Here is a 26,859-nt window from a genome sequence, read left to right as displayed (position 1 = left end):
GTCCAGCAAGTCCTTCCCAGTCCTCTGCGTGTTCCACTCTTGTTCCTCTTCTCTCTCTGCAGTTTTAGATGGCTCTTAAAATGCCACCTTCCCTCGATGTCCGTGAGGACAGACTCGTCCACTTTCCCTCCCTTCTCTGGCTGTAGTCTCAGTTCCTTGTTCAGACGACTTTGTTTCCTTTTTCCCATCCCTTAGGTGTTGGTGTTCTTCAGACTTCTGCCCTCAGGCCTCTTTTCCTCTAACCTGCATGCTCGCCGGGTGTCACCCCATCCCTCGAACCCTGGTCCCATGTGCCATCTGCTTCCAGCCTCTCTGTGTGAACACCCCACAGATCCCTTAAACTCAGGAAGCACAAAGCCCACCTCATCGTATTTCTCCAGTCCGTCCCGTTTCATGGCCGAGGCCGTCGCCCCGACCTAGAGGCCTCGTTGCTATTGGCGATGCCTTCATTTTCCTCTTCCCTCGTGAAGCTCTTCTTTGCCCCCAATGGCTCTTGGGATGAACTTAAACTCCAAAATTTGCCTGTGGAGGCCCTTCACGATACAACCTCTACTTAACTCTCCAGACTCATTTCTGGCCACCGGGGTCACGTGGCACTTCCCCTCCAACTGTGCTAAATTTCACCTGCTTCCCTGGTCCCGGGGCCACTCAACCCGAGGCCCCTGCAGTTCCTGTGTCTCCGACGTCTAAGCTGCCCCTCTTGTGTGCTCGCTGTGCCTCCCCACGAAACACTCGTGACGGTAGATTAGGAGGGTTGGCTGAGATCCTGCCCGTCACCCTCAGCCCATCAGGCCACGAGATCTGTGAGGGTGGCACCAGCAGGCCACTTCACCGTGGCGTCCCCTGTGCCTGGCCCGCGCTTCCCTTGGCCATGACAGGTGGGAGTTGGCCAGCTCAGTTTGAAAATTCTGAGTTAGAAATCTTGGAAAAGAAACAGGTATATGCCTTCTCTCTTAGGTGCGTGCGTGGCTGCCCCCCAACTTGCACAGCCATGAAAGTGATGTTTTCTCAGAGTCTGTGAGAAGCCACCGTCTGATTTCATGGAAAGAGGAGTGCTCCTATCGTGGTAACAGACTTCTGCAGAACTTCTTTATCATGCAGTATTGTAGTGACAATGTAGTTAACTTGCAGTGTCATATAATTTTCTGGCTTTTCTCTAGGATAAAGAAATGTGCTTTGTAAGTTTCTGTCCTTTTGCTCAGAACTCTCACTTCTCTTATTTTCTCAATTTTCCCCTTGTGAGACTTCTTTGTTTTCCAGAAGATTTTAAACTCACTTGGGCAGCCCCTATGTGTGGCCCTCAGTGCAGAAGCATTGTCCCCAGTGTTAGTGATTTTTAAAAGCCCATGAAGAACAGTGTTGACCACAGTGACATTGACAGCCACCGTCTCAGGAAGGTCCCCATTTGTCTGGACCCATCTCAGAGAAGGAACAAGGTTCACCCTGCACAGGCGCCATTTTCTTCTTTTCCGATGACATTTAACTGTTGCGTGGGTGGCAGCTGGCTACGGAGTTAGTAAAGATGCTTGATGGAGAGAGAATTTTCCACATTCGTTTTTTTAAAAATTGAGGCCAGAAATTGACATCAAAATGGTTTGGTTCCGTTCGGAGCAGAAACAGTAACAGGCAGAACGTCCAGCTTTCCATGGTGTGGCCGTGCACTGAGCAGAGTACTCATGGAAATACCCTAACATGCTCTTAATAAAAACATCACGATGATAAATGTAGAATTCCAGAATGCTTATCATGCACTGTACGGGTAAAATCACAATTAATAGTTGTTTGCAAATGAAAAGCAATAGACATAAATACTTATATATTTCATGGTCCTAGGAACAGCTTTCAAATTACTTTTATAACCAATTTATTATGAATTATTAGCTCATATAAACCAGGCTCACACAATTTTGCATTTCTTGTAATATGAAATGTGACTTTAAAATACAAATGATTTTTATCGTTAGTCCCCAAGGTTTCTACATGACTCATCATAAAATAATTAGCTAAGAAAGACATATTAGTAACACTAGGAAATTCTTTACTTTCAAACTTTCAAAACTCAGTTTTAAAACTCTCTTCAGATGCATAAAGCCAAAAAATACCCCATAGGGGGAGAAGACAAGGGTGACAGCCAGCTCTCATGCACTCAATAAACTGATGTAGGTTTTACTAAGCCTTCTTTTAAGTCTGCTCAGGAGACAGATAAATCCATAAAGCAGTCAGGCTGCTTATGGTCACGCTGCCAGAAATACACTGTAAACAATGGAATTGCCTCTGAATTTTGGGCTCAGAATTTTACGATTGACACTAAGGGTCAGTGCCTGCATTTTACGTCCATTCCCAGAAGCAATTCGATAACCAACAGAAATCAGAAGTCCATTCACTGAACCACTGGCAGAAAATAGGTAGAGACTCCCAGTTTGCTTTGGATCAGAGGTATGTCCGATAACCCACAGCTAGGGAAAAAGACATAACTGCAACCTGAAATCTCATATCCAGAGAGCGAGATGCTCTGTTTTTGAAAGAGCAGTAAAGAGTGATGAGCGATCTGGAATAGAGGGGGAAATGGTGATGCGCTTTAAATGGAAAACTGGTAGTCACGGAAGAATTTAATAGGTTTCTCATTCTTCTGAAATATTCTTACATCAGCTAGATTGAGCTCGTAATGGCAGGTGTTCATTTGAAAAAACAAAACTGAACAAATTCAGATTCTACCAAGGCAATACCCAGTGAAATTTCAATAGCGTAAGTCTTGTCTAATTCACAGCAACAGGTAGGCAGCTTTTTTCCTCTGTATCTCCTACATTAAATTTCATGCTGTCTGTTTACAACTGGCAAGAGTCAGGGTATCCTTGATTTCTGCCAGGATGCCAAGTTAACTTGGCTGATGTTGGATTCCAGAAGGCAAAGAGTCTTCTTCCCTGAAGCAATTTCTGATGAAGAAGAAAATGAGATCTCAGGTATATTTTTAGCATCTGGAATTCTTAAATATTCATTGGTTCCGTTTTGACTTTGGGGACCCTTTGGGTTGTTACTTTTTTTTTTTTCTTTTTTTTTTTTGCGTGTACAGTGAATAGCACTACTACGTGAATCATTATATCAACTTCAAACAATTGTGTTGCCATGCCTTCCAGAAAGCTCCCTTGTAAGGCTTCTAGAACTTCATAAGGGCATCCATCGATCTGTGTTTGTATTCTCCGAATATTCATGAGAGTCACTGAAGGCCAAAGACTGCAGCAGGCGAGGAGAGAGGACTCCTGAGCCAGAGAGGAGCATTGTGAAGACGTGACAGGGTACCAGTTCAGCTGCCTGGCCCCGTCTGGAACGCACAGACCCACGGTCGTCTGTGCTGCTGGTGGCGGTGGTTTGCAGAGAGTACCCATGTTGCCAGACTCTGGCTGTCGTGTTAGATCCTAACAGACCACATGCTTGGTGTCAGTGCATAAAAATGGCCTCTTCTATTGCCATGATACTTATGTCTGCTTTGCAGCAAGCTGCTCTGTGGCAATTTGGAGAACTAATAGGGTGTCCTGGGGGAACGAGTGAGTCTTCTCTTGTTTTTTGACATTTCTCCCCATTACCTCTCTGCCCTCCCCAGACTCCTTGCCCCTTCTTGTTCTGTTGCTCTGGAATTTCACTAAACCCAGGACATGATACTCTGTCTTCATGGCACGAAGGACTATCTTATTCTACAATTTAAATTTCTAATTTAAAAAACTCACGTAATTCCAAAAGACTCACTAAGGTGTTATTGAATACTGTGGCCTCTCACTAGGAGGACTATTCATTGGAGAAAAAGAAATAATCAGTCTTTTGGGGAATTACTGGACCCTGGCCCTGAACTCACACTAATTTCAGGAGACCCAGAACATCAGTGTCAGGCTAGAGACTTACAGGGGTGGTAATCATTGGAGTTGTTAGCTCAGGTCCGTCTCACAGTGCGTGGGTCACCCCCAAGCCCATCCTGTGGTTGCTTAATTAGAGTAGATCCTCGGCAAACTGGCAGAATCACTGTGTTGGAGATTCTGAGAAATCCGTCTATTGAAAGAACACTGCCTGATCTCTGTGTTTTTTCCTAGTAGGTGTATGTTTTAGAGAGGGAGATAGTCACTGATTAGCACCAAGGGAGCTCCAACTAGCAGTCGTGTGTCCTTGGCTGAGGCCCTCTGTCCACCTAAATGTGTCTCTTGACCTAAAACACAAGGAAGCTATGGTAGAGATTGTTCAGGTTTCCCTTCTGCCCTGAAATGCTGATATTTTCATTCACTTACAACTCGCTTCTTCCGGCTTGTTTTTTTTTTTTTTTCCTTTGAGTAGTCACACTGGAGATGTATTGGGTTCGTATCTATTTCCTTTGTATTGTGGCCAAATAAAGACAGCTCGGCGCGCCTGCACATTTTCGTGATGGATTGTGCAGTAAACGATAATGTCTTTCTACAGTCTTTGTTTTCCATGTGCCTCGCATTTGCCTTTTCCCCGTTCCCTCTTGCAGCCCCACCTCCTCGGTTTGGAGTTCCGGCTCGCTTGACGTGAAGAATGTGCATTAGGAAGGCTAGTGGATAATTACATCAAGGAGGGAGGGAATGATCTAAATTTCAAATTCAGAATAATTACTTAAGTCTTAACTATAACTAGCAGCACATAATTAGTTTTTTTTCTTTGACTTTTTTGTTTGTTGTTCGGCATATACAAGGATGATTTTTCATTAACTTTTAATGCTGTTTGTAAGTCCATTCCAGTTTGTATTCGATGTAGCTCTGAACAGAGATCTGCTCGCGCTGGAACACAGTCTTGCCAAGCTTTAGTGTAAGACATGGGCTCTTACTAAATTTGTAGGAAAAACAGCATTTTTACTAAGGTGGTTTCATTTAAGGGAAGGGACAAGCCCACTCATGTCTGGGACCGTATCTTGGGAATAGCAAAATTCCTAAACAGAGCAGGATGGTAAATACATTTTTAAACTTTTAAGTTTTTCTGAGTCACGTATTTGAAGGATGCTGAAATGTTTGCTCCTCAGTAATAGCAAAACCTGAGCGAGAGCAGTGACGGTGCTGCCCTCCCCTCCCATCAGTACTTCTGCTCTCACTCCTCCAGGTTGTAGCCTCAGCCTTTCTCCTCAAACACAACTTCATGGCACCCTGGCTTAAGCCATACTGACTACAGATAGGACAGAAAAACACCCAAAGGTATTGTGCAGAACTCTGGGGTTTTTTTTTAAGTATAGTCAATTCACAATGTTGTGTTAATTCCTGGTGTACAGCATAGTGATTCAGTTATATAAATACTATATATATATAGTATTTGTCATTACAGGTCATTGCAAGGTACTGAATATTCCCTGTGTTATACCATAGGACCTTGTTGTTTATGTATTTTACATATAGTAGTTAGTATCTTCAAATCCTGAACTCCCAATTTATCCCTTCCCACAACCCTGGTAGCCATAAGTTTGGTTTCTATGTCTGTGAGTCTGTCTCTGTTTTGTAAGTCAGTTCATTTATGTCCTTTTTTTTTTTTTTTAGATTCAACATATAAGTGACTATATATGGTATTTTTCTTTCTCTTTCTGGCTTACTTCCCTTACTTTGGTCATCTCTAGGTCCATTCATGTTGCTGCAAATGGCATTATTTCATTCTTTTTAATGGCTGAGTAATATTCATATATATGTGTATCTCACATTTTCTTTACCAGTCATCTGTTGATGGACATTTAAGTTGCTTCCATGTCTTGGCTATTGTAAATAGTGCTTCTATGAACATTGGGGTGCATGTGTCTTTTCAAATTAGGGACTCTGAGTTTCAAGGGACAGAAATCCATCTCCATGTAAGTTAAACCAACAGATAAATAGGTAGATACATTCCGCAGGAGACTCCCGTAGTCTCTGCCCAGGCCTGGGGAGTCCACGGTGGTTTCAGAAGTAGCTCGATCCAGTGTCCAGCAGTGTCGTTACTAGGACCCCCCCATCTCTGGCTTCCTCTGTTGGACTTGCTTTCCTCTGGACAGCTGCGTCCACAGCGGGTACCTGCATTTGATGGCAAAGATAGGGGAAATTCCAGACTTGCATCATCTTTATTGATAGCAATTACAAAGAAGAGACCTCTGTCTTCCCTGGTGCCATGTCAGTTACCGGAAACGGACTCTGCTCCATCCTGCTGGCATCCTCTGCTACAGTGACTGTTCCCATGGAGATAACTATTCCAACTGGCCAGCCTGGGTTGCAGACCTTCCCTCACTGTCTCACAGAAAGTACGGCCTGACAGTTGACAGCTTTGGGCCAGTCAAGGAGGTGGGGAACATAGAGGCAATACTGTTAAAGAAGGCAGGAAGGCAGGTTTTTAAACCAGCTGATATTCATGTTGCCCCATTCAGCTCTGTGGCAGCTGCCCAGCTCTTAAAGTAACCTCAGAAATCACCACCAGAGGCGACTCAGTGGAATTCCTATCTGTGGGGCGGTCCTGAGGTAGAAGTCCCTGGGACTGGCATTTCCTTCGATGACTGTGTTTCCTACCCAGATATGCTCCATGAAGTCAGGATTCTCTACCTTTTTTTTATACTCACCTCAACCCCATAAATAGAACCATTGTGATTCTCGGTTTGCCGTGGAGTCACAGAGAGGGTAAGTAACTTGCCCAGGGGCACAAGCTGGAAGTATAATAGGGTTTCTCAATCCTTTTTCAAATCATAAGCACCTGAGAAGCTTTTTTTTTTTATGTGGATTACCGGAGTCTCACCCTGGGACACCCCAATTCAGTAGTTCTGGAATTGGCTGGGAAGCCTTACAGATTTTAGCAGCCAAAGGGATTCTGCTGAGTAACCAGGCTCAGGAGCCACTGACCCTGAGAGCAAGAGGGACACAGAATGGCGGAGGGCTGGAGGAGTTTCGCTCTGAGATTAGCTGTAGAAAAGAGCAAACGGAAGCATAATGCATTTGCAATCATCTGTTGCAACCTGGTCATGAACCTCTGGCCCTGTTATATCAGGAGAAGAGCATCCTGGAGGAGGCTGAGTGGGAGCACGCTCTGATCTCTCCTCCAATCACGGCTTTCTTTACTCATTTCCCAAATGCGCTCTTAATAGAGGCATCTGTTTCCTCTTTGTCTGTTTCAGCCAGAGTGGAAGAATGTGCTTTATCTTTGGCTAACAAATGTCCTTACTAGTGTGAAATGTAAAACTTAAACCTCAGGATGATTCTAAAGGCTGTTTCTTCTGTTTGGAATAGTCCTGCCCGTCTGTGCACGTAACTACTACTTACACTTAAGATCTCAGGTTTAATATCACCACCTCCTTAAGGTCTTCCCTGATTGACCCATCTCTGTCAGGTTCCTTGGATATGCTCTCTATCAGTACCTTGTACCTTTCCTTCATCGCAGTTACCATAATTGGTAATTGTTAATTTACCTGTGTGACTGTTGGGTAGTCTAATACTGATCTCGCCCATTAAACTATAAATGAGTGACCGCATTGGATTTACTGCTGTATTCTCAGCATGCTGTACTGTGCCTGTTCATACATACTGAATATTTGGTAATTCTCTGTTGAATGAGTCTGAAGGGAGTCTCCTTTAAAAAAAACGGTTGGTGCCTGGAATAAGTCCTTAAGGAGACATCCCCCAGATGGAATTTCTCAAAAGAGAAGGAAGTGAAGAAGCCATAGAAAAGGCTTAGAGAGAAAGCGGCAAAAAACTGATAGGGGGATAATCACGTGCAGTCCAGGTATAGGCTTAAAGTAAACGGAGCCTTAAGCTGTGAAAATAGCTCGGGACCCACTGGAAAGGGCAAGTAACCGGGCCATTAGCTAGAGAAACAAGAGCAAAGTTCAGTGAAGAGGCTGTAATGTTCTTGGGAGTGTTTCGTTGTGTCTTTTTCCACAAAATGTTACAACTGAAAAAAGACTTTTAGTAACAGCCACCCCGCAGTCCCCACAGTGAGGTCCCCATATCCCAAATGCTCAGACCACTAGGAGCTCTTAAATGATGTTCAAAACTTCTGAAAGTCCAGTGGATGCTGTATCTTTCTCTATAATGTGGCTGAATGACTTAGCAGAAAACAAGTCCTTTGTATTTGCTCCCATCAGTTCCGTGAGGTTATGGGTGCACGTTATTAATTAAAATGGAAAGATAGGTATTGGTTGGGTGGGTCAATCATTTAGAAATACTGGGTCCAAGGGGCGAGAAAATGGTTTTAACCAAAGGCAGCTCTCATCAGCCCCATACCCAGAGTCTGTGATCTGTCCAAGAACTCGTGAAAATGTTTGCTGACAGGCATAGTTTTGGGTTCCAAAATTAAAAAAAAAATAAAAGGAAACTGCTCGATCAAAATAAATGCATCTTCACTTAAATGCATACAAATCATAACTCTGAATCAACTTCATTGATTGTCGAACAGAAATCACTAACATCTTCTTTACACTTGAATACCATATAATGGTTGAGCCAGGAGATGTTGCTTTGGGTGGCACGGGTGGTGGGGGAAGGAGAGGCCAGAAGGAATAGTGGCCATTCTCACAAGACCAAGGGCTGCTGCTATGTGAATGAAAGCAGTCCAGTGGCAGAAATGGCCTGAGACAGCGGCCAGCAAGGAGTCCGGTGGGAACTGCAGGTGCGCACAGCCACAGAGGCCCTGGGGGGGCAGGCGGGCTGCTTGCTCCAGAGCCAACCGCACATCTCCAGGGTGCTGCTATTATTTTGTTTCCTGTTAATTAAATCTCTTTGTAAAGTAGTTGAGTTTCTTACTTGTAAAGAGTTTTTAAGTCTAACTTTGAAGTCAGACAGCCCAGGTTCAGATCCCCACTTTGCCTGCAGATTTCCAACTCCCCGATGTTGAGCCCTCCGAGCCTCTGTCTTCTCATCCATAAAATGGGTCATTCATACTTACTTTCAAAGCTGGTGTAAACATATTAAATACTATAGGAAGCACTTAGCCCAAGGCCTGATGTAGGGTAGATAAAATGTTTCCTATCCTAAATATCCAAGTGATTTAAAAATAGCGTACGCTTTTCATATGTTACTTGGTTATGTTGCTCATCCTTTGGTCATTTAATAAAAGAGTCTTCAGAATTGGATCTGAAATGTTTGGTGGAAAGTGAAGTCTGGTATCCAGATGAAAAAGGAAGAAAAATATCTCTATCGACAGATGACATAATCTTAAATATGGAAATCTACCAAAAAATTAATAAGTGAGTTTGGCAAGGTTGTAGGAGACAATCAATGCACAGAAGTAATTTGTATTGCTGTACATGCAGTGAACAATTGGAAGTGGAATTAAGAATCCCATTTATAGTAGCGTTAGAAAGAATAGAATGTATAATTAGGGATAAGTTTAACAGTAGAAATGCAGAGTTTATATCCTGACTACACACCGGTATTTAAAGAAGAATGACTTCGGGAACTCAGGCCTCTTCCACGAGAGATATTGGAGAGGTCATAGCAGTAGACTCCTAAATCCACTCTGCCCCAGGTGATTAGTAGACATCGATCTTGAACTTGAATCAGAATCACTGAAGCGTTTGTTAAAGTGCAGATTGCCGGATCCCAGCCTCTGCGTTTCCGAGTCTGCGTATCTCAGTTGGGGCTTGCGAACCGGCGTTCCTCACACATCCCCAGGTGATGCTGATGCTGCTGGCCTGTGACTGCACTTTGAGAACCACTGGTCTAAGGTCACCATTGCCCTAGTTAATGGAATGGGCGTATAATCCAAATTTAGCCCCCGAAACACAAAGGGATGTCTGCCGGAAGACCTGACATATCTAACTGGGGAATGAACGATGCCCCGCCCCTCACCCCATCCCCCATCCTTTTCCCCAGAGACATTCTGTTTCTAGGTATGCAACCTAGAAACAGCAGAGGCCACCCCATGACCATCTGTGACCATGAGGGAACATGCCTCATCAGGACTCTAAGGCTGAGGTGGTCCGTGCAGGAAACTGGAAGAAATTTGAGTCCATGATGACATGTGGCCCAGATGGTCCCTAGCCTGGGGTCTGAGCTTCCAGTGATGGGAGAAAATAAATATCTTTATTTTTTAGCCAGTTGGAGTTGGAAATTTCTTTTCATTATAGCCCAAAAGATCCCAATTAGTATAGAAATGTCAGAGAACCTGACACCTATAAAGTGAACAGAAAGATTTCAGGCAGGAAAATAATACCTATTACTTGCAAACAGGAGGATATGTTGGACACATGGTGCAAAGCAAGAGGAAACAGTAGAACCTAGAAGTCGGAGAAAGCAAGGAGGCAAAGGCCAGAAGCAAATTAGCAAAACAGAACTTGTATCAAGGTGGCAGAAACGAAACAGTCCAAACCAAAAACTAGGCTGTAAAATTCTGGCGAGGAACTCTACAATAAACATTTACACTGTTGCAATAGGATTTATTTTAATGTGTTTAAACCCCAAGGCAAAAGCTCTGTCTTTCTCCATCTGCCTCTCAGACCACCCTGGTAATAAATTACTCAACTCTGCATCCACCTAAATAAAGAAAATTAGACTTCCCCATTTCTCTCCTCAGCCAGGAGCTCCCGGTCCTGCTAATGAGTAAGGCAAGGAGACCCAAGTTCTCTCAAAAGTGCCCAGGGCTCAGAGGCTGGCTCTGGCCCTGAACCTTCCCTGATTATGAAGAGAAACATCAAATTGTCAAACTCACCTAGGTGAACCCAGGCAGCGCCTTGAGGTTAAAAACAAAAGTTGTCAAAATCAATTTTGAAATTCACTGGGAGCCGCTGGCAGACAAATGAAGTGGTGATGATGAACTGATTCAGATGGAAGGTGATGGAAATCAGGCAGCTGGCGTCAGCACCAATTAGAGTCTGGCTCTGGAGAAACCAGCCCCCACCCCATGGCTGCATGCTCCCTTGGAATAAACAAGCTGTCAGGGCTAGCTTGGGCCCAAACAGTTAGATGAAACACAGATCTCAGTTGGATTGGTCAGAGGCTTTGCCTGGCCTTCAACTGTGGCCACATGCCCGTTCTTATCTGGGCTCAAGACAGGAGATAAATCACTCAGTATTTTGCTGTCTAAATCCAAGGCAAAAATGAGCAATTTCTTAGCAAAACTGAAAATAACCCAGCTCCTTCACACCAGGAACAAATGTCACTTGCTAGAGTAAATACAGACATCAAATCCCAGGAACCGGTAGGCTGTGTCCCGTGGGTTTGTAGGAGAAAAAAAGGTTGTTGTGCCTTGATTAAGGACTGACTTAATGAGATCCAGCTCCCAGGTGTCCAGAGGCCATCCCTGTTGTGGGCGCAAATTCTTGATGCTGCAGTATTATTTGCTTTAACGTGTTCTGTTTATTTGCTGCGTAAATCTTTCTGGGTAGTGGGATTTGCTAGAAACACTACTGTCATTTTCAAGGCTTCTGACCTCCTCATCCTATAATTATCCCTTAATTACCCTGAGAATTATCATATATTTTGTTATCAATGAATGCAAGATATGACTGTCCTGTGTAGTGAGGACATAGAATAAAGATATTTTAATTTAAAAACTTCTGGGAAAAATAAAGTTCCTGTCCCCTTGGACTTGATAAAGACCAGAATTGGAAAAAAAAATTTATATATCCCAATATGAAATGCATTAATAAGTATAGTAGCTTTTTAAAATAAAATTGGGGGGGAGTAGGAGATAATTAGATTTATTTATTTATTTATGTTTAGAGGAGGTACTGGGGATTGAACCCAGGACCTTGTGCATGCAAAGCATGCGTTCTACCACTTGAGCTATACCCTCCCTCAAGGATAGTAGCTTTATGGTACATTGTACTTATAATCAACAGTGATTTTTTTTTTGTTTGGAAGGATAAGAGGTGATAATAGAGTGTAATTTTTTTCTACACTTGCCATCACTCCTTCCTCTCCTTTCAACTTTTCCCAAATTATTCAGATATTTCTTGGTTTAAAAAAAAGAAAAGAAATATCATTATCCTGAAAAAGAATTTTTTGGAATGGAAAAAACTGATATTTCTATTTAGATGCATTTTTTTCTTTTCATTTTTCCTTTCCCTTATCTATATCCCAGTATCTGTAAATGTATAAATGTCTAATCCAAACTCTTGGTCTCTTAAAGGGATTGTCTGTATTTATCAGACAAAACTATCTGTCTAAGTGAAACATCATTTAATGTTATTCACATATAATTTACTTACCCAAACAAGAAAAAAGCTAATTTGCTTATGTCTATAAATATACCTGTTTGCATCATTTTATATTCAAAAGTTGTAAAGAACTTTGACTTAACTGATGATAAAAAACCAAAACCAGGCAGTTCTGAGTCTCAGCAGCCCACTCATCCATGTGTTTGAAAAGTAGCTAAAGCCATAGCTATGAGGAGAAATGCAAATGGACAGGTGGAACACAATTACAAGAGACTCATACAGGTCTAGTAAAGAATCATTGGTGGGTTTTCCAGGAAACAAGTAGAGGAAGTTAACAGAAGAGGTGATTGGTCAGTGTTTGGTGAGTGGCTGGTTGACATCAGGAAATTTCAGAGAGAACTGCTAAGCGTGATGGAAGACTTCAGTTTCCGAGGAACTGGGGAAATTGACGGGGGACCAAGAGACAAGCCCTGAATAATAAATGGGTTTGAGATTTGAAGGTACTACAACATAGGGCAGGAATGCAAGTTTTTGGAAATCTGTGCAGCATGCTGTGTTTTTTGCCCACAATCACCCTTCATCCAGACTGCTGTCCCCCAAACGCAGCTTATTAGGAGGGAGAAACATGCCATTAGAATAGTGATCCGGAGATGTTTATCAATTCAGGGAAAGTTTACACTGAAATGACAGCAGCAAAACTATGTCTGTCTTTGTGAAATTCCCTCAAAGATACCAAGGGAGCCATTCTTCCTCCTCATCAGCACGATGGGGAGTCGGGGCTGAGGACCAGCCACAGTCCGGAGCATTAACAGACACGTGGTTAAGAAACACACTGTAAATCTGAAAATTTTCTGCCTTTCCATACCAGCTCCAGTTCATTACTGAAACCTGCGTGTCCACCATACACATGCGGTACCTGTTGTAGCTCCCTTCTTGTGTAATTTTAGAGCGCGTTTCACTGACAAAACTGACTCATAAACAAGGAGACCTGAGAAGATTCTCAGCATGAGTCTTCTGGGCTGTTTATAAATGAAACCAGGGGACAAGATGGTACCCACACAGCAGTGCTATACGGTGAACGGAAACAGCAACCATAGCCAAGGGACTCTGAGCAGATCTGTTCTTTCTTAGTCTAATTTTGGTACGATTGCAAACATTGTCTTCCTAAAATAAGTCTGCATCATACCGCGAGCTGAAACTCCATTAACTGTCCGTTGCCTGGAGAATTGTACTCAAACTCTATAGACAAGTTTTAGTACAATTCAAGGTGTAGCCGCTACCTCCTTTTCGAGACCACTCTCCTGTTCTTGCAATCGTCATACACTGTATTCCCCCAGGGATCTTCTGCCTTTTCTTCTCAGAGACCTTTCTCACCCAGGGAAATCCTCTTTCATATTTTAATGACAGTTCGAAGCCATACCCGTCGCCAGTTACTTAGCTTTGTGTCACCCAATGTGTATGTTCCAAGAGGTCAAAGAAGGCCGCACTCTGCCTTCCTGTTTGAGCTGTCCAACAGAGGTAACCAGAGGGTGGAGACGGTGCAGGGAGCTCTGGCTCTAGGGCCAGCTCGATGAGGCTTGAATCTGCACTCTGTCACCTGTTACGTGACAGCTTCAAGAAAGTCACTTAGCACCTCCGGAGTACCAGACTCTGGTGCCCCTGGTCTGCACCCCACACTTGAGGGCCCTGTTTCTCTCTTGTAGAAACAATAACGGACCAAATAGTGAATTCTTTCTACCATGTTGTATTGTGTTCTGTCTTTACACGAACAAGATACATTATTTGCTTATTTGTTTTTTAGCAAGTTACCCATTTTTCTTCCGTATTACATTTCAGGCACGTGGACTGAAAAATATACAGAACTGGTAGAGATGTAGTCACTTGATTACTCCCCACTTTCCCCAAAGAAGTTTATTTCTTTGTTGCAATAAAAATCTCCAAACCAAGGCTCCCTTTCCACTATCCACAACATTATCTATGATGAATGGAGTTTTTGTCTTCAAGACTCATTTAATGAGGATTTATTGGGCACTGTGCTGAGTGCTGTGGAAGATGCAGATAAGGAAGGTATTTTTCCTTCTTACCAAAACATATATTCTATTTGGGCAGAAATTAAGTGAGCATACAGAAAAGAAAAAAACTATATGGTCAAATATATACAAATACATTGGAGTCTGTGTATTTATTTAGTGGCTAACTTAAAGCATTCTAAGAGCATTTCAAGTCTACCGATCAGAACTTTAGCCATTTAGAATTTTCCTTGATTCGCATCCATGTTATAATTAAAATTGCAGTAACTCCTCTTGCTTCTATCAATGCGATGGATTCTGAACATCGGTAAAGATAGAGTGGAAAACCACCCTGGCGCCACCAATAATGGTAACAAAAATTGTTCCAAAGTTTCCACACAGACGAGTCAGTAAACTCTAGCTTGGCAGGGTGAATGAACCCTGTGAAGCTATAAATTCAGAATTTTATGCACCGTCTATGAACGTGGTATAAAATGTAGATGGACTGCCTCTTCCAGAAGAGTGAGAATTCCCTGATCAATGTTTGCAGTTAGTCTCTGTACTAAGGCCATCAGAGTCCGTGTGACAAATCACTGCTCCAAATGGCGAAATGTGTGGCTTCTGGTTCACCTCCTCCCCGCTCCTCGGGCATGAAGCTCTCACCTCCTTTCCCACTGTGTGCAGAAAATATGGAGCAACCTCTGTACAAAGGTTTGTGTCAAGCACCTTACTGGCCTGATCGTGGATGAAAGAGTGACGCATGGCACTCGAAGCTCACATCCTCAACAGAATCACATTTGCAAGACTCCAAGGTCATGGGGAGGAAAGCATGGAGCCCCTTGCGTTAACTGCAGACAGGATGTCTGTTCTGGGCTTATTCTGCTAAACACAGACAAAAACCTAACTGGCTTGAGCCAGGAGTTGGGACGGGAGTGCTGGCTGGGGGACTGTGTTTGTTCATTCTGACCTCCTGGGCATGGCATGCGGGCTCTTAGTTGCCGCACCGACCCACGCCTGTCCCAGGGTTCATGTACTGGTCAGGTAGCAAAGCATTCCAAGCATTCTGGAGACTTTTCCCTTTTGAAAATCATTTTCAAATGGAACCTTAGAGGCCTAGGAGAAGCCAAGCCCATTGAAGCGAACCAGTATTACATACACACACACGTTCATTAAAAACAAATTGGCCCCTTATTAAATTAAATAGGATGATTACTGCTACTGCTTCTGGGGTTGTCCCATATCAGAAAGAGCCTAAAACTTCTAATTATGTCATTTCAGTAAACTCTCAGGAATTTAATCCTTTCCCAGTAGAGCCTATTGTCTTGAAACTGCACAAATTAGTTAAGGGAGCTGAGTCCTTCTGCCAGAGTGCTTCATGAATGTCGAGAAATGTCAGATTCAATAATTTATCACCTGGACACGCATGCTTTGAGGTTGAGGACACGGTGACAGTGGTAATGACACGGTAAATGATGTTACCATGGCAGGACGGCCCCGGTGGCTTCTCGGGTTGCAGCTCTGTGGACTTCACATCTTTATCACGACCAGGGTCTAAGGGGCCTGGCATTGGCACATGTATTAAAATTGTTTGATCTCCTGGAATTTTATGATTTGCCCCTTGGATTCAGGCATCCACGACAATCTTTTAGGTGCCCTAGGAAATCCCTAAATATGGCAGATCTTTAAATATTTAGATGTTTTGTAATTAATTTTAGTCCTTCTCACACTGTGCACTTGAGAACAGTGTTTTCCAACTCTGACAGGATCATTAGAAGTTTTGCACTTGTGGGCATATGTATGACTGTGGAGGAGGTAGATCATTGTATGTAACTGATGCCTAGTAAATGAGATGTTTAGGTGTTGCTGGAAACAAAAAAAGTATTCCTGATATGGCCAAGTTTTACATGTTGTCGTGGGCCAGTAATCTATGTTCTTAACGAATTTTACCTGAAAAAGGATAAGTGATGTATATTTGTAAGAATTTCAGACCATTTGGAGTCAGATGGAATGAAAGTATTTTCTCAACACTGCATCAGACGCTGAGAATGAATGATTGAATAAGGCCAGCTGGCAGCCGGAGTTTGTTTTATCCCTTCTTTGATATCCTTCCGGAAATAAGGATTTCCCTGTGTGTGTGTGTGTGTGTGCACGCACACGTTATTATTTCCATTTGTAAAGTAGTGGAAGTTTAGTATATTTGCTAGCTGGTTGGACAAGTTTGTAAAATGACTATGACAACTATGTCACCCAGTGAAGCTTCTTGCAACTAATAAAATGTATCAGCAAAAAAAGCACCTCTCACAAGAGCTGCAACACGTGCTAGTCAGAGAGGCAACTGCTGCACCAATTTGGGGGCACTTCACTTTTATTTATCCGTGATCTATGGTCTATACTTCCTAGCTTTTAAAAATTGAAAAAAAAAAAAAAAAGCATGGTGAGGAATGTTTTCTTTAAAGCATTATTTTTATTACTGCTTTTCAGTGACTCCGTTATAGCTGTCACATCTTATGTATTGCTGTGTTCTCAGTTTATAAATATACAAGATTTACATGTATGTTAGATGTTAGATAGTATTATATATAACATTTATGTAATTATATATTACATAAAAGATGTAATTATATAACATTTATATAATATATTAGATAAAAGATGTAATTATATAATTATATTTTATATGAAATAAATATATACTTATATGACTATTTTATATAAAATGTATAATTATATAACTGTGTTATAGTTATATAATTATATTGTAATAACTATAACATACACTTATATAATTATGTATAAATTATACAGTATTGTGTATTAATATTACTTACCTTATATTAAGACTTAATATATATTAAATCTTATGTATTGTTATGCTCTGTTCCAAACTCAATAATACATTAAAAAACAGAGTGTAAAAATTGTTGCTTATGCAAAGTTAGGAACAGAAAAGAGCGACTGTGTTTCTTACAAGTAGAATCTCAACATCAGGACACAAACCGCCCAGTCCTACTACGCAGAGGCAGGCCAGGAGCACCACGTGAATGTCAAGGTTTGGGGGGTGGGGGAGGGGTCAGGAGGGTAGGAAGCTATGGTGATCATCATCTCCCAGCGGAAGTCACTATTTGTCAGAAGAAGAAAGGATAACATTAGTCGAGTCCACTTTTATTCAATTCTGCCAAGGAACACACCCCAAAATCTCATACCCCTCCAAGGCTGTTTTTTAAATGTAATTTGTTACAAGTCACTCTCATTAACTTGAAGGCGTTTTTATAGTTTTGTCTTTGTTTGAAAATACACACCAGTCATTCATTGGAATAACCACCACTTTTATTGGAATAACACACTCCATCATTTACTGAGTAGGTCGTCTACATGTAGATTCAGATATCTGGGATAAATAATAGAGAATAAAATGAGGTGAATTTGAGAAAAGATGCTTCAAGCTAAGCTGCCCAAAATAAATCACAGGTTTCAAAATAACATACCTTTTGGGAGAAAGTTGCTTCCGTGCTTTATAACGTAAGGATGTTAGTCTCAAACTTTCACTCATTTGAAGGGAATGGTAAACAGCGAGATGTCATATTCAAAAGTGCTACGATAAAATATGAATTACCTGTGTTCTGTTCTTAACTATGTCACCAGATAGGCTACCCTAGGTGAGACAAGTTGTTCTGTGTCAGTTGTAACTCAGTTCCAACTTATCAAGGGTGAATTATACCAGCTCCCCCTCGTGGAGTTGTGGACACGACTGAGATTAGAAAAAAGTAAGACAAGAGGAGATAATAAATGTGAACCCAGAGAAATAGAACGTATGATGGACTGCCCTGTATACAGGGGAAAAAAAATAGATGTAGTCATGAAAAGTAAGTAAAACACAGTTGAGAGCTGCATGAAATGTCAGAAGCCGCAAATAGTTTCCTGGGGAGGCCGACAGGGGGCGCGAGCGTGAAGGAGCTGCTGCGGGGACTGAACGTCAGTCCGGGAATGAGTGCCTGGCCCCTCCCGCGTCGGCCCTCCAGTGCCCCTCTGAGCCACCCCTGCCTGGGCACGTGCCTGCCCCAGGGCTGGCTCACCCTTTCCCAGCTACCCGCCTTCAGGCCCCGCTGTAGCCCCGTCAGAGAAGAGTCCCCGCGCTGCCCAGCATGGAAGTAACTACCGAGCCGACCTTCATCCTGAAAGCCGCGCTCTCTCACGCTGCTGAGCCGGAAAAGCGTCGTCTTCACATAGAGGAGACTGCAAGTGGTGTAGACGCCCAGCCGATCATCCCATACGCCGTATGTAAACGTGTGTCTGGTGGGAAGGAGGGCAAGTGGAGAGACTCCTTGCACTAACTAATTGTGAAGGTGTCTAGCATTGATACAGTCTTAGACTCAGGAAAATATAGGACCCCCCACCCCCACCCCAGGACGTCTGTTACTGTATTAATGCTGTCCATTGTTTGTATGTCTTTAAGCGATCGTGCCACTTTTGTTGGAATAACACACACGGTCCATTTTGTCCTGGCAGTGGCTTTCTCAACACTGGGTTCGTATGAGAAATACAGATATTTCCATGGAAATACTGGTTTCTACAAAAGAAACGATAAATTAAATTTTTGAATTGAAAAAATACAAGAATGAATGTATTGAGGACCCGGTAAGAGAGACGTTGTCTTAGGATAAATCTCACATTGCAGGTGATTCCTCCCTTCCTCTGGAGTGTGCCCCAGTGCCCAAGGACAGTAGATACATGCATAGGCATTTATCAAGTAAGTTTGAAGATTTAAAGTAGTATCACAGAGCTTTAAAAGGTGGATTGGACTTGGGCCCTGAAGGATGAATGAAATACTGACATGTATCAATGATGGAAGAAGGCTGAGTAGAAAGGAGGCATAATTTCAGGAAAAAAAGAAAAAGAATAGGATCCAGTTAGAAAATAATTCCTCTGGTTACACAGGTGCCAGAGGAGCTGGAGGGGCCAACAATGCATCATGGGGCAGCAAGATTAGCGAGAGCAGAGGGCACTACCGCCACCAGGACTGGGGGGCGGAAGTAATGTTACTGGAGCCCAGAAGCCAGGAGCAGTTGGCAGAAGTGGACCAGCAGGAGCTGGGACTCAGACGGAGGGGCTGACACTTGGGGACTGGCCCCATGGAGCTGTCGCAGGAGCCTGCAGGGCAGTGCGGATGGACAGTGATGTAGCGTCTTGCAGGGAGAGGGACTTTGTTCTTTTGTTACAAAGCAGAGACTGCATCACATTTAAATATTGATGGCGAGGATCTAATGGGAAACAAATGAGAAAGGAAATAATCTGGGGACCCTGGAGTGGAGGAGATCAAGAACAGCCTTGAAGAGGGAAGGGCTCCCTCCTCCATCATGACAAGGAGAACGCAGTAAGAATTGCAAGACTGCAGGTGTGTTGGCAGAACGTTGAATGGGAAACCCATGTGATGGTGACAGTTTTAATCTGCGAAGTAAGAAATAGGGGGATGTTCTTTATCTTTGGATAAAAGAGAAGGTATGGAATGCTTATAATGAAGGGTAGGTGAAAGAACTGACTAAGGAAACCCAAAATTTCCAGCCCCACCGACAGCCTATTTGGGTTGGATACCATGAATTTGTGGCTGTGTGCTTGTGAAGACACGTATCTTATTTGTGAAAGGTGCCCATTCGAGTATTTTATTGCATCTTCACTCATCAGTCAGATGAAAAGGCAGAGACTTGGACTGATCCCAGAACGTGATTTTACCAGACAGTTAAACGGAAAGGTTAAGAGCACAGGGAGGTTAAGGCCATGCTAAGAGAGGATTTAAAGCGACAGACTATTGGGAAATCGCCCTAATTTACATACAGCATTTATTTGTAGATCTAAAAGGGAGGAGCATATCTTTAGATTAAGTTTTTTTTTTTTTAACAATTTTTCACTTTTCATAAGAGAAAATAATGTCTCATGTGGTGTAACTGGCATAACTTCTGTTCAGTGGTCAAAAACCGTTTTTAGGATATAGTGATTGGATCTGTATTTCATAAAGAAATCATCCTTGCCTCTCTTTATTCCTCTTGTTTTCTCCAGGTTAATTTCCACAAAAATATTTGTGTTGTATATGGGAACTTTTCATCACTTTATTCTTGTTCCTTAAAGGGGCACGATTGAGGTTGGGAGAGAGAGGAGCAGGCAGTGAAAGTTAGAGACGGAATCATTTATGAGAGTCTTCTGTGCATGGAAGAGAGGGAAGATGGATCATTTAAAAAGAGTCCCCAAATTAATATAATATGCAGTAGTTGTAACTTGCTTTTTTCTCATAATTCATTAAAAAAAAAAAATCTGCTTTGAGTTTCAGAACCCAGACCATGCCCTAGTGTTGCTGCAATAAAATGATTGAGGGGCAGAGGGGCTTAATAAACTAAAAACTGGATGGCTATTCCCAGAATAATCAAATGGCCTGTCAATCTACATATGTTAGATTTAACGCTCAAAGCTCACGGTAACAACCCCTTTTTAAATTCTCATTTTACAAAGGAGTGCATAAGGCCTATAGAAAAGTGGAGACAGGGCATAGGACTAGAAACACTCAAAACAGTCCACTTCTCCGTGAAAATAGACAAATGAAAAAGAAATACGTTGGGTATTAACCCTGCATTGAAATGGACAGAATTGAGGTAGTAGTTGAGTTCCTTGATCCTGTTACAGGAAAGCTTTTTGTTTTTCTTTAGTTTTCTTTCTTTTTAAATTTCTAAAGAGGAGGGAAATGTCAGGCAGTGGCGTGTTGTTACTGCCACAAAATATTATTAAAGCCTAACCGCCAAACCAGAAAGCGTCGCCCTGTAAATTTAACGCCGTGTCAGTTTTGATCTAGCTATTTTGCTCTCCAAAGAAATGCTTAATCTCCTAAACAAAATTGAACTGAATGGATTTCCAAAAAAAGTCCGTAGTGGTAAGATGTCAGTACAGTTTGCCAACCAGATAACCAACTAGAAACATTCCCATAGGTGAGTTTATGAATTTGAAACTGGTTTAACTGTGGAAGTATTGATCAGGTGGTGCAGTGAGAAATCGTACCACTTTGCTTTCAAGAGGCAATTAGAAAGTTGGATCGTAACTACTTGAATTTAATGGTTTGAATGTAGAAAATTTGGTCTTAACAACACCACCAAAGGTCAGCGGCATCAAGACCAAATGGGATCATACACGTGAAAGAGAAACCACTCCAGAAGTGGGAGGCTTAGAAATAATCGCTAGCAGGACTTGAAGGTGTTTCCTGAACATAGTGAGTTCCTGGAAGCTCTTGATATTTACTGAGACCCGTTTAGTTAATCTTTTTAGAAACAACTAATTATTTTTTAATAACTAAATATACATAAGAAATTCAAATAGTGTGGAATATGTCATGAGACATCATTAATGAAAAAAAAACACCAGATTTACATGAAATTGTGTGTAAAAATACCGCCAACCAGTTAAGTCATTTCATTAAATAATGAGTGTGTAGGAGGTTTGTGAATAGTGTAGGCATTTTGGGGATAGTGGGATTTTTGGCAGGTTTACGGAATCGTATTGATTTTTATTTTACTGTGGCTTGAAAGTTGTGATTTTGGTTTCAGCATTTATTGAAAACGTAATAGTCAACGTTTCTTCTCATTTTTATGGTAACGCTAATAGTTTCGTATTATTGCTTCCATCTTGAACATGAGGAGATGGAGATGCAGAGGGGAAAGCAGTCGGCCCAGATCTCATTAACTTTTAAGTGGAAGAGCGAGGATCCACGTGCAGGCCCCCCCTCTACTTTGCCTTGTTCATACCTAGGAAGTAATGCTCGAAACATGCGAGTCAGTAAGAGCCACCTGACAGCATGCTCTTTGCCTTTAGATTTTGTTGCCCAAACTTAAAGTTCTTCTACCCTTCTTGAGTCAGCCATTCTTTTGATAATCAAATAAGCAGAATCTTTCCCCACACTCTGTAAAGTCCAGTGTCCTTTGGCCGCCCAGGGGGCTTGCCGTTCCTCCTGCTCCTTGGCTATTCTGTGCTCTGCTTATGCTCCCGCTCTACATTTTCCCTCCTAGAACCTAACGCTCTCCAGTCTTCCAGTCCAAAGCCTTTTGCCACCTTCACACATCTCTATGATGCCTAACCAGCTCTTCTGTTGATTTGGGAGGTCCGTAGCTTGGGGTTCAACACTTCATAGAATTGGAAACAACTTATATTGAAAGTCGTTTTTGTGGTTCCAAATGTTTGTTGGCCATTTCCTAAAATGGGAATTTATTATTGGTTATATCTTTCCTTTGGTCCCAACTGATCACCATATTCATATATAAGCCCCTCCCTTTTTAGACTACATTTCTCTTTACTTTTTTCAGTTACTTAACCTCTCAAAGAAGATGCATAAACAACTCCACTATTCGTTTTATTTCGTCATACAGAAAAATCCCTCTTTCCTTCCCTCCGCCCTCTCGCAACTAAACTATCCAAGGAGCCTCACTGTCATCACCAAAATGGATTTTTTAGACACCAGAGAATTTTCCTAAGGAACCAGTTTCCCTGGAGATGGCATTCTGCCACTCTCCTTGAAGGCCAAGAGTGGCTACAATTTGTTTTGTCTTTAATAGCAAACCCTCTTTCCTGTTAACATTGGTCTTTTCAGTGCACATTTATTTTCACACAGTGATTATGAAAGATAACAGAATGACAAAAGTCAGGTCTAAAATTCTGATTTTCCAGAATTGGGGGGGGAGAAATACTACCCCCGAAGACCCTTGCAGTCCTTTGAAAGCAGACCGAAGTCAGACCAAATGTAGTTGCCTGTGAGATAGTCTTCACCCAGCAAACGTCCTTAATATGTATTTTAATTCCATTCCATGGAATTATCTAGCCTTAAAGACGAAATAGTAAGATGTTTATCAGAGAGTTTTCTGTCATTTAAACACAGAAAGAAAAGCTCCAGGTGCCCAGTCTTCTCTCTCTCCCTTGGGTTGATACATTACAACACTTACTTGTGTGCCCCCAAAACTAAACGTCTTGCCAGGGGCTACGTATAGCCTGTGTCCGGCTTAGGAGGTGGAATGCAGTGCTTGAAATGTTTGAGATGACAAATAGCCTAGCAGGTCTGGCCTCTTCTCCTCCTGCCCTGAGCTGCTGGCAGTCTATTTCAGATTGCATGTGCATCACAGGGTGAACGGGTACCCATGTGCCAGCCTCACCCCAAGCAGTGTCCTGTTGAATATGGGATTAAGTGAAAGCCTCTGGAGACCAGCCAGGGGACGAAAGTGTTGGTCATTACCAGAGGCAGGATCATCTTAACAGAAGAAACCTCTGTATTCCATGCTTCTTTTCACTGCTTACGGTGTCATGTGCAATACTGTCGGATATTTCCAAAATGGCAAAAAATAAAAATATGCACCAACCATATTTCTTTAGATGAATGGTTCACCCATCCATGGCGGCATCATTTGGACACCAAGAACAAAATTCTAAGTTTTGAACTTTCTTGAGTTAAAGCTAGCCTTGCCGTTTGGTTTCAAGCCCGAATAGTACTTTCTGCTACAAAAATATAACTGCTCTGAATCTCAGGAAACAGAGTGCTGTGCCCATGTTAATAACCAGGGTGGCATCCGGGTGAGTAGATATCGTTGGAAGCCGGACAGAGCAACCTGGCTCTGTCAGGCTAACTCCAGAAAAATGATGGCAGAGCTCATGGCCTGCAGTTTTGTAACTCTAAGACTTAGATATTACAAGTGTGTGGTCTGGATTTTGTAACATTTCCTTCATCTCTTGAAATGACTCTTCTGTGTGTATCTATTAGCACTTTTCCAGGATTTCCTATCAGTGTCTCAGGAACTGATGTCAGCCTGCCTATTATTGCTCAGACTTGATTTTTCCCCCAAATATTTGACAGTGTCATGACAGAGTTAAAACAATTATCAAAGTGTTTTCCATTAGGTATTCAGTATTCTGGGAGAAATCTCTTAGGTGGCCCTGAGAGTATGCTTGGATCGGGCACACGTGGGAATGACGTCTCCCCTTCCAGAACTACCCTGCGAAGATGCAGGCCTCCCCTCCACCGCCCTCCCCTCCACCGCCCTCACCCAGATTTAAATACAGTTGGTTCAACCAGAAGATAAAAAACTGCAATTTACCAAAAAAAAAAAAAAAAAAAAATGCAAATCACCTCCTAACTTTTTTTTTTTTTTATCTGTAGCAAATAATGAATTGGAGAATTTAAAATGAAACTGACAGATTGGGGCTATGTAAGCAGCCAGCTCAGATAATTTTATGGAAAATAAAACTTACATATTTTGCACAACAAAGGAAAAAGAATAGAATTGACCCATTTCCCAAAAACTTCAGAGAACATTTTATACAAATGACAGTGGATCATCCGTATCCCGTAATACCACGCGAGAAGGAGAGGCTTTTTTGTCCCACTTCATTTACTTTACACCAGTATAAATCGTTGAACATTTTCAACTTTTTTCAAGAGTAAATAAATTCAACAGTGATTCAAGGGAGGGCATAGCTCAGTGACAGAATACGTGCCTAGCATGCATGAGTCCTGAGTTCAATCCTCAGTACCTCCATTAAATAAATTAAAAAATTAAAAAATAAATAAATAAAACAATCCTGATTACCTTCCTCCCCAAAAAAATATTTAAAAATTTTTTTGAAAATGACCCATTCATAAAGAAATTTGATTGGATTTCGTTCATTTGTATTTACCCCCTTCGAGTAAGCAATTCTAAGTGATCTTGAGATAGGAAGCTAGAGACCACACAAATAAAAAGGGTAATTTAAACAATCTGTGTCTTTCAATTTCGTACAGAAATTAAACCAATGTCACGGAAAAATCAGAGGGAGCACATGTGGTAAACAGTGAGAACTTTGAGGGTCCTGGGTTCAAATCCATGTTCTGACACTTAACTGGGTAATCTTAGGCAAGTTCACCTCTCTGAGCCTTTATTATCCTTATTTATAAAATGTGGGCAGACACCTTCCCTTCCCCTCCCTTGAACTGCTGTGCGAATTCTGTGAGAGAGTCTATGTGCCCATCATTCCTGTGCATTCTCAAAGGAACTACCCTTGGTGTGTGTGTCATGACACACCTGCCCTATAATCGCTGGGCTGGGGCAGGAGAACCAGTGTAAGCCCCCTCTTCTTTCTACCTCCATTGCTCCCCTCTGTCACCACCCCTCCACCACTGAGAGGGGCCTCAGACACATGCACTGGGTCTAGTCTGCACACCCATCCCGGCCCCAGGCATCCTCTAAACACCCCACAGGCCTTATGCCAATGATGCGGTCTGGTCCCCCAGCCCTTCTAGAGATCTGATCCGGGGAGGAAGCCCATTCAGACCCCGCAGGGCCTCAGAGATCCCTGGCCAGGGAAATCTGGTGTCCCAGCTACTCAGTGCACAGTCTAGGTAAGGCGCGGACTCTCTGGGCAAACAATCTGGTCCTTCTCGCCCTGTGTGAGGTGATGTGTCTGGAAGAGCACCAGGCCAGGCCCTCTAAAGTGCAGCCCCTGGCTGGGGAGTGGTAGTAGAATTGTGGGGACAATTCCTGGGACCATCCTAAAGGCAATGCTCTTTCCTTTCCTTCAGGTTTTATTTCTAGTTTATTTAGCATAGCATAATCATTAGCAATCCTAAAAATCATTTAGCATTCCCAGTTTATTTAGCATAGAATACTCTTACTTTGTGGTTAACCTGTGGATAATAAAGGATGCTTTCAGCTGCAAGTAACCAAAACCTGTAACTTAAACACAAAAAGGTTAAATAACCCATGACAAGAAATCTCGGGATGGGGTGGTTCCGTGGCACCTTAGTTGTGAGCCTGAGGGATATCCTCCTGGGGTCTGACCCCTCTGGTCGTCCTTGCAGCGTTGGCTTTATCCTCCTGTTCCAGGCATCATACCCACATGTGACAACATCCACTGAAAGAAAAGGAAATGTGTTCTCCCATCTGTTGGGGTTGTTTTTGGCATGGGAAACTGCTCAGCGAAATTCTTCAACAGAATTCATCTCATGTCACTGGCCAGAAACGTCAAATGACCACCTAGAGCAAGGGGCATGGGACCAGGATGATTTGTTTATGTCAGTTGTGCGTCATGCATGTGAGAGGAGGGTTGAGTACCACCGTGGAATGAGAGGAGGAGTGAGTGGAGGGGAGGCACTCAGCTATGTCCACTACAGTAAATCAAGCTAGAAAGTTACTCCCCTCCCCTGGGATGGCCAGATTCTTGCTGTTGTGCAAATCTAAGCTTCCAGGTGCTGAAGCCAGTGGGAAGACCCTTGTCGGTGTTCTCACTCCCTTCCAGCTCACCTGCGCCCTCCCCGCCCACCCCGGGATGCTCCGCTACCTGTCTTTGTGGGCAGGCTGCATCAGAAGGAGCTGCCCTCTGCACTGTGTCTGTTCCCTGGCTTGCTTTTTCTGAAATCACATCTCCCACTGAATACTGATTAAAGATTTTGCCAGAAAATAGCTTACTACCTTAGGTGTTCGGATGATATTTATTTCTCTTCCCTCCTGGAGTGTCTCCCACTCTGTCTCTATTATCAGGTAAAGGCCCACTTCCAGCCCCTTCTGGAGGCCACGTGCGTTGAGCCTGCAGCCTGCAGGCGCTGCTTTCTGCAGCCCTTCCCTTGACCGCCACTTGCGTGTTTACTCTGTACAGGGTGTTGCAGACAGAAGACGCCTAGCTTTCCACCTGTCACCTAGCTTTCCACCTAAAGGCTCGACAGTATTTGTTCTCTTATTGCTTTCTAAGGACCCACGTGTTGGCGAGCCTCTTCTC

The 26,859-nt window shown here is 42.7% G+C and overlaps 1 protein-coding gene and 1 long non-coding RNA gene across 6 annotated transcripts in view; one reads left to right on the top strand and one right to left on the bottom strand.

Annotated features, from left to right (window-relative positions):
* The window catches only part of CHST9 (carbohydrate sulfotransferase 9), a 191,861-nt gene that overhangs the window by 36,361 nt on the left and 128,641 nt on the right, over positions 1-26,859 (top strand). The window lies entirely within an intron of this gene.
* Positions 5,493-10,804, bottom strand: LOC141574929 (uncharacterized). The gene is made up of 2 exons (XR_012502061.1): positions 10,639-10,804; positions 5,493-6,023 (listed from the first exon to the last, which is right to left on the bottom strand). It is a non-coding gene; the product is annotated as an uncharacterized LOC141574929 (long non-coding RNA).

Source organism: Camelus bactrianus, chromosome 24 (assembly GCF_048773025.1).
Source record: "Camelus bactrianus isolate YW-2024 breed Bactrian camel chromosome 24, ASM4877302v1, whole genome shotgun sequence".
In the NCBI taxonomy this organism is placed as follows: Eukaryota; Metazoa; Chordata; class Mammalia; order Artiodactyla; family Camelidae; genus Camelus; species Camelus bactrianus.
Note: the sequence above shows the minus strand (reverse complement) of the source record. Positions and strands in the feature narration are given on the sequence as shown.